We start from the raw sequence: 18,694 nt of genomic DNA, 5'->3' as shown, positions 1-18,694 counted from the left end.
CAGGCGGCGCCACTGTCGATATCGCGCCTCTATCGCGCTGGTCGCGCCGAGCGCGATAGTGGAACGGAGGAGGAGGGAAGTGGATGGCGCTACTTTTCTTATAGGGGCTTTATGTGCCGCCGATGAGCCGCCATGTTTTGAACGTATGGGATTCTATGGAAGCGTCGCTACCACGTATATTTACCTTGGCCGGGATTCGATCCCGCGACCTTGTGCTCAGCAGCCCAACACCATAGCCACTGAGCAACGAGGCGTGTCCGGAAATTACTCTTGTAAAGAAAAGCACGTCGACGCCCCGTGCTCGCGCGAAGTGCAACACCTCTCTCTTTTTGTCGACGGACCGAAACCCTTGAACATTCAGAAAGAGGAAATGCACCACCGCCATGATGCAAGAAAAAAAAAAAAAAAAAAAAACGTCGCCATGTTACAGGCCTAGTTGAAGGGTTCCGCCCGATGCGCGCAGGTTTTTCGGGACCTTAGATTTACCATCTTTCTGTGAACCGCTCGAGTCCGTTTCATTTTCGCGTGTTCGCTTTATCTCTGGTTTATCAAGTGTCCATTGCTTCTGCCCTAGGAAGCAGGTCGATGACTTCACTTACTGGGTTCTTCAACGACGGGTCCGTTGTTCGAGGCACATAGTATCCGCTGGCTTGGGGTAGTCCCGTCTCACGCACGGTACCAGGTGACGGCGTCTGCTCGGGCTAGGGGCGGTGCCCTCGCCCATCCGGAAGACGCGGCTTGTCGGTGGGCTCGTTGGCGGCGACGCCTTCGCGCGCTGCGGAATCTGCTGCCTGGTTCGTTCCGTGTACTGGGGGAGAGGTCGTCTTGCTTGAGTCTGCCTCTGATGCGCTGACTTCGGTGGTGCTCTTCTCAGAAGAGGGGAGCGGAGGGAAATCTTTGTCTTCAGAGCTGTCTGAAGATTCCGAGCGAGACGAGGTTTCGGAGAGTTCGCAGTTGCGTGGCTCTTCTGGCGACGTTTGTACTTCGGGATCTTTGGAGAGCTCGTTTTGGTCTGGCTGGACGTCGTTGTCTTCGACGCTGGCGGGAATGTTAATGCCTGCAGCTGCAGCGGCGTAGGACCTGGGCAGGAAACAGTCCGCTGTGACGTGGTTCCCGGCACAGCGGCGACAAGGGGACGTGAACGTGGCAGTCTCGTGACCGTAGACTTCGCACCTTTCACAATGTGGCGTTTCGCATGTCTTCCCAAGGTGGTCTTCCGCTCCACACCTTGAGCACAGCTTCAAAATTCCTCGCTAGTCAAACATGATGCGGTGGCCTTGGATGGACATGAAGTTTGGCACGGGTTTCGCCATTTCTATGCGAATGACCCTTAAGCCGGTACCGACTGTGGGTCTTCCTTTGAACTGCGATTCTTGAATTGCATGACTTTTCCATACGTAGGGCGGCTGCGAGTGTGGCGTCTCCCACGTACGGGGGAAAACGGAAGGCGGAAATGTAGAGGACTCGTGGTCCGACTTGAGCGACTGGGACCGAGGCTGACCGATGCACCGTTCAGAACGAAGGAGCCCCGGCACGATAGTTTTACGGCGGCTGCTGCGGACGCGACAGCTGCGATGAACTTTACTCCTCCCTGATGTTTGAGGGTCTCAAGGCCTCCCGGCCCTACGGTTTCTTCGATGGCGTCGATGATTGCATCGGCGCTGCTGCCCGTTGCGCGCTGAAGGTGAAGCAGTGCGCCTTGGGCGGGAGTTCTCGGAACGCCATCCTAGTTGGGTTGGACCAAGGAGGTTGAAAAAAAAAATGTCGCAAATTCGCCCGAAAGGCAAAGCATCGATTGCGATAGCAAATTAGTAGAGCTATTCGGAATAGGGATAGTAGTTTTATGGGGTGCATAAACTTGGACACATTGGCTTACTAACTGAAATAACAATCGTGGTGTCAGCGCGCACAAGCAAACATGAATAGATCACACTGAATGACCGCAGACAACGACTGTCAAAACGCTGGCAGCAAGCGCAGCCAGCCGCTGCAGCGGGCGAAGAATCGTGCGGTTTATCGCTTCAACGGAAACTGGGGGGCGAATGCACACCGCATAGAAAGTCAGAGCCGTGTGGAGATAAGAGACGGTGCGGGCGACCGGCACCACCAGGCAAAGGGCAGAGAAGAAGTTGTTGGCAGAGGAGAAGCTGACTTTACAGACTTTACAGAGAAGTACGACTTTACCATTCGGCGTCGGATTGTAATTTGAATGTACGAGAAAACTCAAACATAAACCCCCTTTCCAGAATTTCTACCAGACCTGCGCGCGTCGGGGCAATAGCAAACAATTAATAAAATAATAAAAAAAGGTGCTAGGGCCTTCACATTTTAATATAGGAGCGCTCATATTTCACCTGGAAGAACGTCTTTCCAGCAATGCATTTCTGTTTAAAAGTGAAGACAACTTTAAAAAGATTGGTGTAAGCTTGGTCTTTGTAAGCTGGCTTTCCCACGTTCAGTGTTGCAGTGAATGAAGCCTACTTGCCGTATGCGAACGATGCGATGCGGACGGGTCCCGATAACGCTATGGCGTTCTACTCTTAAAGGCGAAGCTTAAGCGTCCTCCAATTTTTTTCAGGGGGCGGGGTGTATTTTTGATGGTTTCAGGGGCGTATTTTTGACGGTCGCGACGCGGTTGTGGGTTTCTGCCGAATTGGTCTTTTGGTCTTTCTGCTGGAGGGGCGGTACCGAGTTTAGGTTTTCAGCAACCGCTCGGTTACTCATACCTCGAGTTAGTGCGTCCGTCCGTTCGTTTCCCTCCAGACCAGTACGTGGTTGTGCGTGGGTTTCAGTAACTTTCTGCACGTCGCGGGTAGCCGTCCGTTCAAATATAGACGACAGGCCTCCTACGCGTGCGACATTATTGTCGTTCTCCTGCGCACTGCTGCGTATAGCCAGGGCTATTGCCGTGGCTTCCGCGGTAGTGGCTGATGAAGCTAGAAGCTAGGCACCTACCACCTTGACGTTGTTATCTGTGGTGGCTACTATGTATCTGTCTTTCCTTTTGTTTTAGTGTTTGCCGTAGCTGCCGAAATCCTATCGGGCCGCACCCACGTAGAGTGTTTCCTCGTCTTGTGATTTCAATTGCCATACTGTTTATTGAGCCACTTGACACTGGCTTGACGTCGAGCCATGTGGTACTCTTGATGCATGTTTTTTTTTTTTTTGTATAGGTGCCACCGAGATCCTCTTCCTGGTCTCGGTCGACACTTCCTCCAACACTTCTGCCAATTGTTGGGGTTAGGGAGGAATTCCCTTTCTCGCGATAATCGCCGTGCCCGCGTGGGTTCGGCTTAGCCGTTCCCTCTGTGAGATGAGAAGTGCTTCCTTGAGTTCGGCGTAAAATTTGTGTTATCCAAGTGCCATGCATTTTTCGGTTGACGTGCATGTGATTGTGATATGTGATTCTGTGAATCATTTTCGCTATGTTGTTTGTTGTGGTTTGTAGCGTTGTAATCATGTGTGATGCCTTACAATCGCTTTAGACCCAACACCCTATAGAATTCGGGCTTTGGAGATTTTGGCGACTGCATGTCCGTCCACTTTTATACTTACTTCGCCTCTGTTCTTGTAGTATTACAGCGAAGCTGTATATGGCTAGCCGATTCTTCTGTCTGTAGCCTGTACGCAGAAAGTATCATCATCAGCAATGACACGAGCATCGATCGTCGTCTTCTTCCACAGGTGACTCATTGGCGCCCCTCGCGCTCGTGCCACTGCTCGCGCGTTTGTCGTCTTCTTCTACAGCTGGCTACGTTGCCGCTCATTATTCCAGCGTAGAAATTTACTTCTCTTCTGTAGTCGTAATGGGGAGGCCGCGTTTACGGGGGTATTAGCCATTGCTTAAGGAGGTATGAGCCGTTCATTGTCTTACTTGACGGACAGATTTAATTTTTAAGAATCGCAAGCGGCAATGTGATAACGGCGGACTGCAGACATATACCCTCAATTGCGTCGCAGCGGAACGTGTGTATAACCTCATTAAGAAACACAAAGACGTAACCAATAATTGAGAAAGACTTCATAGTACCGTCGGGATTAACCCAGTGATAAACACCGGAGCCGCACGTTTCAGCTTCGCTGGTTAACCATATGTACGGAGTGCTTGGGCGGTGTTTTTTAGCGCGAAGCTTTACATGTCTAGGCGAAATCGTATATGGCTAGGCGAAATAGCTTGTCTGCAGAAAACTAACATCACGGCATTGGCTCCAGCGTTGTCGTCTTCTTCCGCAGCTGGCTCGTTGGCGTCCCCCGGGTTGCACTCGTGCTCGGCACGCGCTCGTGCCACTGCTCCCGCGTTCGTCGTCGTCGTCTTCCACAGCTGGTTGCGTTGGCGCTCATCATTCCAGCGTAGAATTTCACTTCCCTTCTGTCGTCGTAATGGGGAGGCCGAGTTTACGGGGGTAGGAGTCATTGGTTAGGGGGTATGAGCCATTCATTGTCTTACGTAACGGACAGATTTATTTTGAAGCAATTTAATTTCGAAGAATCGCAAGCGGCAATGGCAGGCGAATGCTGCTAACCACGCCGCCGAGCCAACTCGAGACATCGAACGCAAGCGACAACGGTGGACTGCGGGCATACCGTCAGTGACGTCGTTCTCTCGGTCGCAGCCGAACGTGCACGCGTGTTACCTCATAATTGAGAAATACTTTAATGAACCCTCGGGATTAACCCGGGGATAAACACCGGGCCACACGTTTTACCTACGCTGGTTATCCATCTTCACGGAATGGAAGCGGCGACGAATTTTTGGTAGTGGACGCGTATGACTTCGGATTTCTCCGGTACCCAGCTAAGCCCGCTCTTCCTCGCGAAATCCTATCACACGTCTGCTGCTTCCTGTAGTGTTTCTCCCTTTACCCCAGCGACTCGTGCTTGTCCCAGAGAGTGATGTCGTCCGCGTGGAGGGTGTAACCCAACCGCAGAATGGCATCCAGTCTCCTGGCAGACCGCGCATCGTTAGGTTGAAGAGGCGTAGCGAAATTATCGCTTCCTGCGGTGTTCGTTTGTTGGGCATCGAAAATTGCCTCGACCTCGTTTGGTCGAGGTCGAGGCATTTTCCAATTCTTGCAGGACCACCTCGTGCGAGACGTTGTCGAAGGCGCCCATGAGGTGGAGCGCCAATATTAGGTTCTCGTTCTCCTGGGCTGTCCCTTCCAGAACCTCCTCATTTAACAGGAGCAAATCATCCTGTGTCGAAAATCCCGCTCTGAAGCCGATCATTGTTTTTTGGAACAAACAGTGTTTTTCCATGTAGATTTGGAAGCTGGTTTGTACCACCCTCTCGAAGAACTTGCCCATTCACGACGTGAGCGAGATGGGTCTCAGCGCCTCGAGAGACAGGGTCTTTTCAGGTTTGGCGATGGTGATGATTTTGGTATCCTTCCATTCCGACGGAATGGTTCCCTTCTCCCACTGTACATGGAGTTGAATATTTCACAGATTTGGTCCCAAACTTTGGCGTCGAGATTCCGGATAATGGCATTTGTGATTTTGTTTACCCCTGGAGCGAAGTTGTTCTTGGCAGCTTGTGCCGCCGCAAATACCTCCGCCCTCGTTAGTGGGCTTCTAGTTCTTCGTTTGATGCGCCTATACATGTTCTAAGGTTATCTTTGGAATGTTGTTGCTGTGTGGTGGTGTTGCTGCTGGCATTACCTTTTATGCCTATGGAGCGCTCTTTAAGTTTGATGATGAGCTCCTGGTCTGCCTTGTAAAGTCGTCCACTATCCTTTGGAGTTTGCGGTTGTTTTATGTAGGTGGTTGGAGTCTGGTTTTGTCCGGATCCAGCATACTTCTTGCTGCAAAGTGAAAGTGTTATCGAGGACAGAAAACCGCGTTCGCCGTGACGTCAGACCGACGTCATAACTAATCACACGTGCCATACCTGCGGGATAGCGTCCTTAAAAAGGGCTGTCACTGAATAAACGCGCGCAGTGTTCCCGTTCTTGTGTGAGCGTTCTTATGCTCCTGGCCGTCTGGCCGAACGCCATACCAGCCCGGTAGCAAGCTATAACACTTCTGAGGATCGTCCACGCTTGGGCTCTTCCCAGAGTCTCGTGTAGAGAGACGCAAAACTATCTAGCCCTTGTGCGTCAACTTTGCCGCATATTCTATGGTTTCTTCGGCCAAATGGGCTATGCGATTTCGGAGCGCTTTGTTATATCTTTGTCGTTTTCATCTTTTAACCAATTCCTGCATTCGTCCCATAATTTGGCGAGGTGCCTGTTTAACCCCAGTGTTTCGGATGTCTGTCGTGATGTGTTCGCTTATTGGTATCTGGCGTTTCCTGTGGTTTGTCGAGCCCGTCAGGATCACTTCCCCTATCACTCTACGGATTTTGGGGGAGGATACTGACGTGCTGATTATGTCGTGGTCACTGCCTAGGTTCGCGCGAAGGTTCGACCACGTGACTCTCTTGTTGTAGGTTAGTGTCAAGTAAGGTGATGTGTCCCTGCTCACACAATTCCCTGTTCTTGTGGGATCCGCCGGGTGCATGACGAGTCTCAGACCTAGTTCTTTGATCGCCAACTCCCTCAATCCACCGTTGAGTGAATCCTTAGCCTAACCCCACCCCGTGTTGGGAGCGTTGAAGTCGCCCACTACGATTAGTCTGTCTTTGGTGCCCGCGAGGAATTTAGTTGGAGCCAAACCCTGGGGAATGTCTGCTTTCTTGCATTTTGGTGAGCTATACATATTTAGGATCAGCATGTGAGCCTGTCCTTTTTTATTCGGAATCACGCTGATCAGCTGACAATTGGTCTCTATCAATTGGTAGCCTAACTGTACGCTAGTTGTCGTGATTGATTTGCTCACCAGTGTCGCGACCTTTGGATTTTGGGGGTCGTTCAGGGTCTAATACCGTTTCAGTTTGGTGTATTTAGCACCCACCTCCTGCAGGCATATATCACATCCGGAACTGTAGAGTTTTGTATAACTTGGTGGAGAGCTGCCGCTTTCTTGCTAAAAGAGCGGCAGTTACATTGCCACATTTCTAATTGGTATGGGTTTGAAGTGTTCCAACACTGAGGGCCTCGTTACTTTAGCCGTGGTTCCTGTCCGTGTCCTTATTTTCGCGACGGTTCCGTGTCAGAAGCGTCAGAGTCCACGACCCTGCGACTGGTTTTAGGTTTGCCTTTGGCCGTGGCTGCGCTGGCCCTCTTTTTTTTTTGTTTTTAAGAGGGCCTGTTAAGACCCTCTTTTTAAGGGAGGCAGTTGTTAAGGCCTCGCTAGGTTGGCCTCGTTGTCGTGCGCAGCATCGCCGAGCTGGGAGAGAGTGAAAGCATAGCATAGGATGAGAGGAGGTGCAGAGAGAGAAAGAAAGAGAGAAAGACAAAGAGAGAGAAGTAAAAAAATTGTCGCAGTTTCGATCACCCGAAAGGCGAAGCATCAATTGCGATAGCAAATTAGTAGAGAGCTATACGGAGTAAGGATAGTAGTTTTATCAGCTGTATAAGCTTGCATATGCAGTACCACCAGCCACGCACAGAACTGTTGTCGACGCCGTCGGCATTTTGCCGGCGTTCGCACCGAACGCGCGCGGCCTTGGTGACTGTTGCCGCTGCCTCTGGGGGCGGCTTGGCGGTTTTCGACGATATCAGAACGGGACACTCGTCGAGCAGCGTCGGAAGTCTTTACCACATTCTCGCATCGCAACGTTTTTATATAAATAGGCATTTGGTGTCGCAGCTAAACGTCGCCTCCGCCGTGCGTTCGCTCCCCGTCAAAGCGCGCAGCCCTCGCGCCCTTTTACTCGCACATACAGCATACGGCGCGCGGTGACGATTTCATCGCCGTTGACGTTATACGGAACCTCACGGCGACAGCGACGGCGACGCCGATGGCAGAAATCCGCTTTGGAGTGTCCATATAATTGCTATCGCAATAATAAAACAAAATGAACTTTCTTGGCGAGGCGGGATTCGAGGCGGGATTCGAGGCCGGGTTGCATTGTACCGACGATTGTAACACGACTTGCAATGGGCGAGAGAAAGAGAAAACGAGAGAAAGAGAGAGAAAGAGCGATAGAGAGAGAGAGAAAGCAAGACAGACAGAAAGAGAGAGAAAAAGAAAGAAAGAGGGACAAATAAACAAAATTGGCTGTGGTTTAGCTCTTGTTAAACCTGGTCGAGTATCGGCAGCTACAGGCTTCACTTGGCTTCGCTTGTAGTTATACATATTATTATTAAACGTAGTGCACGGTTTTCCACTAGACTAAGAAAGGAGTGAGTGAGTGAGTGAGTGAATAAACTTTATTGTAAAATAAATTATTCAGCTGGCCTCATCCGAGGCTTATCTATGGTCGGGGCCCCTATTTCAGGGCTCCACTGGCTTCTGCAAGCCTGTTAGCTCTTCTGACCAGGAGGATCTGGTCCTCTAGGTCTGAGCTTGCCAGCAGCGCCTCCCACTGATCTCTATTTGGAAGGAGAGACGTTGTGGTCAACCAACGGGTAAAACTGTATTTTTCACGCCAATGAATAGGCTTCTATGATCCGTAAAGTAATGGGCTTGCAATGGTAGCGGTTGGGCGATCGCCATTGTTAATGCTTGCCCATAGTTTTGCCTCTAGGTTTCTTATTGTATTAGGCAACCGTCATCGCTCTTCTTTTAGTGTTCCTTTGGGTTTCTATTCGCCTTCAATACGTTTTCGTATTGCGAATCGCTACTCTGTGTGGAGCTACCCGGATTCAGGGGAGACACAACCCTCGCCCAGCTCACCCGACTTGGATTCCCGTTGGCTGGTGCCGACAGACTCCTGTTGTTTTGGGTTGCGTTCTTCTCGTCGTTTCCTTGGATATTTGCCTTGGGGCCCTTTGACGTGGAACTAGATCTTTCTCTCGATCTCGATAGGGATAAGGATCGCGATTCTTCTTCAGAAGAGCACGTCTCATTAGAGCTGAGCCACCTAGGGCGCGGCGTTTGACCCTATAGCCTGGGGACTCGCCAGCCTACCCGTGTTGGAAATGTCTTTCAGTCTCTTGGGACCCTTGCTCAAGCCGTTGAAGTGGCTGGAATGAGGCAATCATGATGTGCGGTGAAGTGACCAGACGCCAGCACTCGTTGAGCCAACAAGGAAAAAGCCTGCTTTTTTGTCTTGGGGCGTTGTTTATATGCCCCCAGATCGCAGGGCAAGGCAATACGGGGAGGCGAAAGTGTTGGCGACCAGATAATCCGTGATAGCCGCCACGCGGCGCGTGTACGCTGACGTCACAACAATCTTCTCTATCCCCCCCCCCCCCCCCCCCCCCCCCCTGCCTTCTCTAAGGGGAGAACCGCTCGGGTGGTCTTCGGATCCGAGTGGACCTCCACTGAGTTGGAGTAGCACCGAGGGGTGGTTGGCCTGTTGATGCAGGCGAGCCGGCTGCAGGTGGGTCGTCTGGTTCTGGACGGGCCATGTTGCTTTCTGGCCGGATATCGGTGGGACGCTGTACTGGTGAATTGGCCAATGAACGAACTGTCCGGCAGTCGCACCTTGACTTGGTCCAAGTGACGGTGTACGATCTCCCCCGTAGCGCCATCCGCCGTTACCATCCGGGCGCCTTGTGTTTACCGGATCGTGGCCGGCGTCCAGAGCTCTCCTTGTTCAAAGTTGCGTACCCACACTGGATCGCCTGTCTGCAAGAAGCCGGACACATCAGTATGGCAGGGGCTACGTTCGACCGGAGCAAGAGGTACCACAGCGATGTTCAATCTGGAACGCGGCTGGAACCACAGCAGCCGTATTGCAGGTGTTTCTCCACAGGCCAACGGGGTCCTTCGGTAACTATGCAGGATCCTCGCCAAACGCGTTTGTAACGACCCTTGTCGCAGGGGCGTAGCCAGGGGGGGGGGGTTGGGGGGGGTTCAAACCCCTCCCGAAATTTTTTACGCTACCCCCCCCCCCCCCCCCCCCCCCCACACACACACACACTTACCCACCCTTTGTTCTCGTCGCTTCGAGCTCACATAATTCATGAAACCGGTGCTACTATCACAATTTCATTCCTGGGCGCTTCCGTTTGGGTTGGTAATTTACAGCGAATCATGTCTGCATATGGAAAAAACTGTCACGGTGTGTGTCAAGGCTTTCACACTCTGTGAAGTTTTGGGCGAGAATGTGGCGGCCGCATTCTGAAGCAACAAATGCGCAACAAATGCGGCAGCCGCATTTTAGATGATGGCGAAAACGCTCGAGGCCCGTTTACTTAGATTTAGGTGCACGTTAAAGAGCCCAGGTGGTCGAAATCCCCGGTATACATTTCCGCCGCTTCCCTTCAGGTGCCGGTTAGGCCGCGCTCGCGCAGGATCTTAGGCTACGTTCACACTTGGTCTCGAAGCTGTCGGAAGCGGCAAAATCTTGCAAAAATCCGCCCGCCTAGGCGACAAAACAGGCAGAAAAACAGGCTGCGAGCCAAATCGGTCTCGGGCCGATTTTTTCGCCATGGCGAAGCGGAAACGCGGCGGAAAGTCGTTCTGCTTCACTGGAAGCTACAGTAGCATGTAAACAACCGGTCGTAAAATTGATCATGGCACCAAAAGTGTAGGCTGTAATGCTGATCGACGCGATCAAGAACCAGCCCTTGCTCTACGACAAGAGTGGCACGAAAACGTACTGTCAGCAATACTCGCGATAGCATTCAACGTCGCGCGACCGGAGGTGCGGCAACGAAGCCTTGGCGTGACCCAACTTCTCGCGCTTTTGCAAAGCCAGGCGAACCCACCCCCGCCGTTTCCGAGGTGTCCGCGTCTTCCCTTTATTCATTGTCCATTTCTAGAAAACAAGTAGGTAGAAGTATAAAAGCCATTTCTTCTTCCACTTCCATGGCAGACAATAGTTAGGCAGTTGGCGCTCCATAATTCTCCTCGCACGTGTACGGTATGTTGCAGAAGTCGCGGGGTGCTTTTCTCGTCGCGACGATAGATTGGGAGCGTAGGTCTCACGTAGGACGCGCAGGCTTTGGCGAGCCCCAACACAAGGGCCAGCCCGGGTTTTAGCTTTGGTGTTCCCGATGCCGCTTTGGTGTCCTGGAGGCGCCGACAATACGAAATGATGAAATGCTATTAAACTTATAAATAAAAGCTATTAAAGAAATATTATCACGCCTAGGCACCAACCTGTGACTCAGCGCTACCGCGCCCGTGTGAGGAGAATTACGGAACGCCAACGAGGAATTTACCGATAGTCGTAGATGACACGCGAAGTTGCGTAAAATGATCACTTTTGATGACGGTACGTGGGTCAAAGATTGAACATACCGCTCGAAATAATGCAATAATGAGCGCCACCACGCCGACAAACGTACGCAGACTAGGGGCCGTATTCTCAAACGTTCGCCTAGGCGAAATTTCTTTTTTTGCTTTCAGGCGTGCGCCGATTGGCTGTTTTAGCAAAATTGGATGAGCTGATTGGGTGGTTGAGCCCGACGTCATTCAATTTGCTTAACCAGCCAATCAGCGCGCATGCTGATTTCGCCTAGGCGAACGTTTCAGAATACGGCCTTAGATGGATCTCGTCGATAACGGCAGCGGCGGCCGCAGCGGTCGCAAAACAAATGTGAACAACTTGGACAGGCGCGCAAAAACATTTCCGGCCGCTTTGGCCTTTCCGCCCGCTTGCCGCTTCCCAAGTGTGAACGTAGGCTTAGCCTGCGCGAGAAACGTTTCTTGTTTGCGATTGCGCCCCTACGGAAGGCTGGTAATTACTGTTTTGTTGTTGAATCCCAAACCAGCAATTACGGAAGGCTGGTAGTTGCTGTTTTGATGCGGAATCCCAAACCAGCAATGTACACACGATGGGGTTGATGACAGCAGTGAAATTCCACCGACTCGCAACAGAATGCACGAAACAGACACCCGACAAGCATGAATTACTGCTGTGCGCAGTACAGCGTAAGTAAACTTATGTTGCAGGGGCTGACAGTTCTCGTCGGAGTTCACGCGTCCTGAGAAATTGATTATGTGCACTATGCATTGAACAAGACCGGAGTTCATTCCTGCATCACTAGTACACCAATCAGTCGAGATTCTGTGAGGTACAAGGCCGCTTACTGTTTGCACCGGCGTAAGTGAAGCAGAAATGAGTTGCACGCACTACTTAAAATGCGTACACATGCCATATCTATGCTGTGCGGTGAAATATTCTGTACAATTCCGAATCTGTTGACGTAAAGGCAAATGACGGCTGCACGCTCGCACACAGCGGAAGACACAGCGGCCCATTCACTTGCCGCAGGAAATGCAACCCTCTCGTATGAGGGAGCAGGGCGACGAAAGCTTCGAAAAAAAAAAAAAAAAAGCCTTACGCGTTTTTGTGCGTATTTAAGTTTTCAAGCGCAAAGACGCAGCGAACAAGCAATTGCTATGGGAGTAGGTATAGCCTGGTCACACGTGCATTTTCACGCGTATAGCCGTCCTTGACTTGTGAAACGCACTTCACCCCGACGAGGACGACGCCATCTACGCTTAACGGAAATGAACAATTAATGATGTCTTCTCCAATCGGACGGGTGGTCTCAATGATGCGTTTTCGAAGACTGGTCCATTCAGTGGCGCGATGAGAGACCGTTGCTCCAAACGCCCACTGTACCTGTCGTACTTACTGTATTTACTGAGCTTACTTTACTTTTTACGTAATTTCTTCACAAGCACACGCACACGCGAGGGGGGGGGGGGGGGGGTCCCATGTCTTTGATATACATGTATAGAGTCTGCTTAAACTACCGGATATTTGTTATCGATCACGTGACGTAGAGGAAAGCAGAACCTTGTCCTCCCCCCCCCCCTCCCCCCCCCCCCCCCCCCCCCGAAAAAAATTTCTGGCTACGCCCCTGCCTTGTCGGTTTATCTTGAATTTCTGCTTTACAGTTCGTACAGCCCGTTCTGCTAGTCCGTTTGACTGCGGGTGATACGGTGCGGTGCGCAAGTGCAGGAAGTTATTGCGCCGCATGAAATCGTCGAACTCTTTCCCCGTGAACTGTGGAGCGTTATCTGACAATGATTTCCGGTATACCAAATCTGCTGAACGTGGTGCGCAAGGCCTCGATGGTTGATCACGCTGTGGCGTTTTTCATGGGCGCTCAATGCACTTAGTATGAACATCTACCCTTCAGCAGGACCGGCAAAATCTATGTGTAGCCTCGAACAACGCCGTCCCGTTTCCGGCCAGGGCACCGCCTCCTGTCTAGGCGGCATAGGAGCTGCTTGCACGCAAACATAGCAGCTTTTTACGAGCCGCTCTATGTTCGCATCAATCCGCGGGTATTCAAACAGTCAGCGTGCCAGTGCTTTCAACGCACCGATTCCTTGGTGCATGTCGTGCAACAGATGTAGCATCGCAGATCTTGCCTCGATGGGCACCACCACGCGATGGCCCCAGTACACGAGTCCGTGACTGACAGTCAACTCGTCGTTTCTGTTGAAGAATACCTTTAAAAGCTCGTCCTGTCGAGCCAGGCGCCGCGGCCAACCTTCCTGTACCCACTTCCGTACCTTGGTTAACTCTCTATACTTTGAAGTCAAGGCCGCTAGCTGTTTGGCCGAAATCACCCCATCGTTGAGGCTGTCCGTGAGAAGAACGTACTCACAACCATCACAATCTTCGAATTACTCGGGAAGTGTTGATGTGGATGCTGGAATCCGGCTAAGCACGTCAGCTGGAACGTTGGCCTTGCCATCCCTGTGCTGGACATTGTAGCTGTAGGCGCTCAAGATAAGGGCCCACCGCTGGATCCGGCCCGCAGCCATGGGTGGATGGCAGATGCCCACGAGTGGTTTGTAGTCTGTTATCAAGGTGAAAACTCTGCCGAGCAAATATGCACGAACTTTGAGCACACCAAATACCAATGCGAGGGCTTCCCGCTCTAACTGTGAATAGTTACGCTCTGCTTGGGTGAGTATGCGGGAGCGGAAGCCGACCGGACGTAATACACCTTGACCCACATCGTGTGATAGCACCGCGCCGATTCCGACTGGCGACGTGTCGCACTCGAGAATTAGAGGCTTGTCGCCGTCAAAATGAGCTAGCCACTCGGCTTCCTTGAGCCTCGTCTTCACCTCGTGAAATGCTTCCTGCTGTGGGCGGCCCCATCGCCATTTTACATATGTGCGGAGAAGCTCGTACAGGGGTGCCATCACCGAGGACGCGTTCTTAGGGAACTTGTGGTAGTAAGTGACCAGTCCCAAGGAAGACCGCAGTTCGGCTGCGCTTTGTGGCTCCTTGACTTCGAGGATTCCATCAATGTTTTGAGTCTTCGACTGCACCCCATGAGCACTTATTCTGTGACCCAGGAAATCAACTTCCGGTTGGCGAAATTTGGACTTGTCTGGGTGCAACCGCACTCCCGACTGTTGGAACCGCTCCAATACATTGCGAAGCGTGGTGCAATCATTGTTTTAAGGCGGTGGTCCCACTCCGGCGGCACGAGCCCCCCGTTTTCAGTACTTTTGGAGTAACCGTGGCGGCTCTTTTACTTAGGATATAATATTGTGGTATATACCATAAAAAGCGTAATTCTTGTAGATTCGAACTATATATAAGATAAGGAAATTGATTAATGTGATTTAGAAATAAATGCTCAAGAACAAGCATCAGATACATGGTTTTTGCGAACTGTGTCTCAGTTGTGACCATATTTAGAAGAAACTACCGCACTTACTGCATTGCGGCTTGCTCTGTAGCTTTAGGACATATTTATCTAGTTCCTAGACGTAGCAAATTAATTTTTAATTTTTACTTTTTGGGTTATTTGCTTTTGAAAATTGCCAAATATTGCAATCTTCTGTTGTAAACAGCCCGGCAACTACATGCTCAAGGAAGCTAAATTTTGGAAAAAGTAGAGCTCAAGGAATTTCCATTTAGGACACAAAATTTCATTCGTGTAACTTTATTAGTTTTCCTAATAATGCGGCCGAAAATAAGCAATATTTAGAATTGTGGTTTTATTTTTGCCCAGTTTAGCGGGAAGGTAATAAAGCTGCGAAGCTGCGCTTTAAAACTAATAAAGTTACATGAATGAAATTTTGTGTCCTAAATGGAAATTCCTTGAACTCTACTTTATCCAAAATTTAGCTTCCTTGAGCATGTAGTTGCCGGGCTGTTTACAACAGAAGATTGCAATATTTGGCAATTTTCAAAAGCAAATTATCCAAAAAGTAAAAATAAAAAATTAATTTGCTACGTCTAGGAACTAGATAAATATGTCCTAAAGCTACAGAGCAAGCCGCAATGTAGTAAGTGCGGTAGTTTCTTCTAAATATGGTCACAACTGAGACACAGTTCGCAAAAACCATGTATCACATGCTTGTTCTTGAACATTTATTTCTAAATCACACCAATCAATTTCTTTATATTATATATAGTTGGAATCTACAAGAATTAAGCTTTTTATGGTTTATACGACAACTTGATATCTTAAGTAGAAGAGCCGCCACGGTTGCTCCAAAAGTACTTAAAAAAGGGGGCTCGTGCCGCCGGAGTGGGACCGCCGCCTTAAAGCGAAGCTTTGTACCTCTACCAGCCAAGGGTTCTGTCGTGTCCGTCGTTGTAATCAAAAAACGATCCCGACGAACCGCTAACAATTGCAGGTATAGCAGTATAGCTTACTTGAATTCAGGCATTCAGCGTACAACTAAGCACTCGTTTTCGCCAGAAAAACCACAAAAACAAGTTTCAAAGTGATGAGCCAACATGATGGATGATAAGTGCTGCGGGCAAACAACGGAAACAGGCTCGGCGCGGTCCGTCAGATTAGATTGCAGCTGTTGCAAAGCTTATGCAGCTGCTTGAAAGAGGGTTGACGTCATTCGAAACCCTTCCAGCCTAGTAACTGCTTCGGTTCATTTTCTAGACTACCCCACTATGGGGTAGTCCAGTAGTGTATATCACACCGATCATAAAGCAGTAGTGAAAATTGTTGTGAAGTAAATAATAATAAAGGCCGTGGTTAAAGTTACGTTGTAGTGTGTGAAATATCAAGTGCGCCGCAGTCACCGTGAGGGTGGCGTAAAAAGCTTCGCTTTCCAACCACCTTCACAGGGTGGATTGGCGGGCAATTTTTTTTCTGCCACAATGACATCATCGAGATAGACTTGCACCCCTGGCAAACCTTGCAGTGTCGTCTCCATGCGGCTCTGAAATAACGCCGGGGCCGACGAAACCCCGAATGGTAGTCGAGTGAAACAGAAGAGCCCCTTTTGCGTATTCACGGCTTTAAGTAGCTGGGATTCTTCATCCAAAGGAAGCTGGTTGTATGCGTCGCGGAGGTCAATCGTAGTAAAAAGCTCCGCTTCATTTAACATGGCTAGTATATCACCGACGCGAGGAAGAGGATACTGCGCTGTTAGACAGGCTTGGTTCACTGTGACCTTGAAATCGCCGCAAAGCCTTATGCTGCCGTTACGTTTCACCACTAGAACTACGGGCGCAGCCCATTCGGAGTGTGGCACCGGTTTGTGTATGCCGTTTTCAACAAGCCGACCAATTTCCGCGGCTACTTGGGAACTTAACGTGTACGGCACTTGACGAGCTTGCCGGTCCTTACGTGGGACTAGCCGGGTGGCGCGGGGTGTCCCCTGCATCTTCTCTGGACCTCAATAAAGTTATTTCACTCACTCACTCACTCACTTGACGAGCTTTGAAAAACCTTGCAACGGTGGTTTCTTTTAGGCGCAGGTGGGCAGGAGGACCCTTGATAAGGCCAAGACCAGGTTTAAACATGTCCGAAAATTCTCTTGACAGATCTTGGACATCAACCTTTTCTTCTGGATCTATGATGGGCTCACCCTTGGCTGATACGCTGCAAACTGGTACATTAAGTAGTTCGAACGTTTTGATTAGGCCCTTTGCATCCCAGGACGGTTGCAAGGGGCCTACCACGGAACGCCCTCCTGTAGAAACGTTAAGCTTCAACTCTCCGCTCACCGGAAGTTTCCCGAGGAAACAAGTTCAACGCGGAGTCTTGGAGTTTAGGCCAGGCAGCCCGATGTTTCATGTACGTTGGCCATGTGATGATTGAAACAGGGGAACCCGTGTCTAGCTGCATGGTGACCGGCACTCCGCCCCACCCCAACGTACAGTACGTATCAGCAGCTTGACTGTTCCGAGGGACCCGACGTAGTCTTCCGCAGCCCCCAGCGTAAATAGGCGATCAGCCTCGGCGTCGTCATCCCTCTGCGCCAGCATACTGACGTCCTGGTGTGACACTCTCGGCGCGGTAGGCAATTTATCTGTGCGACGGGAGCACACCCTCGCCAGGTGCGCACGTTGAGGGCACTTGTAGCATACAGCTGAGCGGAAACGGCATGTTTCTGCGCTGTGCCCCTGACCTTCGCATCTGAAGCATGACATTCGGCGTCCCTTTCTCGGTGCGCCTTTCTCTGTTACCGCATACACGTTTTCGTCTGACTTACAACTGACTCGTCCTCAACTGCCAGCTCAGCTGCCAGCGCTTTTTTTTCGGCCTCGCTTCTGGGGCGGTATTCTGTAAGAGTCTACCTAGTGGACTGTCCATTTCGGCTGTCGCTGATTGGCTGCTGCTTGACGTGCAGGAAGGAGATTGGCTGGCACCTTCCTGCACATCAAGCAGCAGCCAATCAGCGACAGCCGAAATGAACAGTCCACTAGGTAGACTGTTACAGAATACCGCCCCTGGTCAGGCCTGTTTTCGCTAACAGTTGCCGACGTCCACTAGAGCTTTGCAACTCGCACACAATCCTATCTCGCAGCATTCTGTCCAGACTGTCTCCGAAATTACACGTGTTAGGAAACTGACGAATGGCCAGAAGAAATTCTTTGACCGGCTCACCTGGCAATTGGTTGCGCGTGAAGAACTTGTACGACTGGGCTATCTCGTTAGGCTCCGGCGAAAAATATTTTTGCAGAAGGGCCACGACCTCGCTGTATGAAAGTTTGTTCACCTTGGCTGGCGCGCAGCGTCCGGCAATCACGCCCACCGTGTTGAAGCTCAGCGCTGCGACGAGCAAAGCCCGTTTCTTCTCTTCCGTAACGCCATGGCCCTCGAAGAATGCCTCAAGACAAACTTGGTACGCTGGCCATTCATCGGTGGCCTCGTCGAACGGTGGTGGGCCTGTATAGCTGGCCATTCCGTTTTCCTGGCGGTGTTCGTCCATCATCCCACCTTCGTCGCCACGGAAGTGACCAGACGCTAGCACTCGTTGAGCCAACAAGGAAAAAGCGTGCTTTTTTGTCTTGGGGCATTGTTTATATGACCCCAGATCGCAGGGCAAGGGAAAGGGCATTCGGGGAGGCGAAAGTGATGGCGACCAGATAATCCGTGATAGCTGCCACGTGGTACGTGCACGCTGACGTCACAACATGCGGTAAGGCATTCTCTCAGGCACAGGCTCATAGCGACATGTCTTTTAAATGATATCATGTTTCACTAGAAGCCTCTAACAATGAATAAGGACACCAGCAAGCGGCTCGTATGGGGGGGGGGGGGGGGGGGGCGTCTCGGCTGTGGCTGCGCCAATGACTGTAAGCGCGGCTGAGTTATTGGCACATCATTTATTGACCCTTTTCGCGCCACTTCCGTGGGCGCTGCCATGTTTGATCACGTGGTGACGCGTCCATTGCCTGCCTCAGCTGCCTCCGTTGCCTCCGCGTTCACAATGCAAGCGCGTGACGCCGGTGCGGCGCAGCAAACCCCGTTTCGACGCATATCGTAGGCGGTGACTTTGTGCACGACACGAAGCTATG

The 18,694-nt window shown here is 50.9% G+C and overlaps 1 pseudogene; it reads right to left on the bottom strand.

Annotated features, from left to right (window-relative positions):
- Nucleotides 1-5,304: 5,304 nt before the first annotated feature.
- Nucleotides 5,305-18,078, bottom strand: LOC125942011 (uncharacterized; annotated as a pseudogene).
- Nucleotides 18,079-18,694: the final 616 nt, after the last annotated feature.

This window comes from Dermacentor silvarum, unplaced genomic scaffold, assembly GCF_013339745.2.
Source record: "Dermacentor silvarum isolate Dsil-2018 unplaced genomic scaffold, BIME_Dsil_1.4 Seq89, whole genome shotgun sequence".
NCBI classification, from domain to species: Eukaryota; Metazoa; Arthropoda; class Arachnida; order Ixodida; family Ixodidae; genus Dermacentor; species Dermacentor silvarum.
The sequence above is the reverse complement of the archived record's forward strand: the minus strand, read 5'-3'. Positions and strand labels throughout refer to the sequence as shown.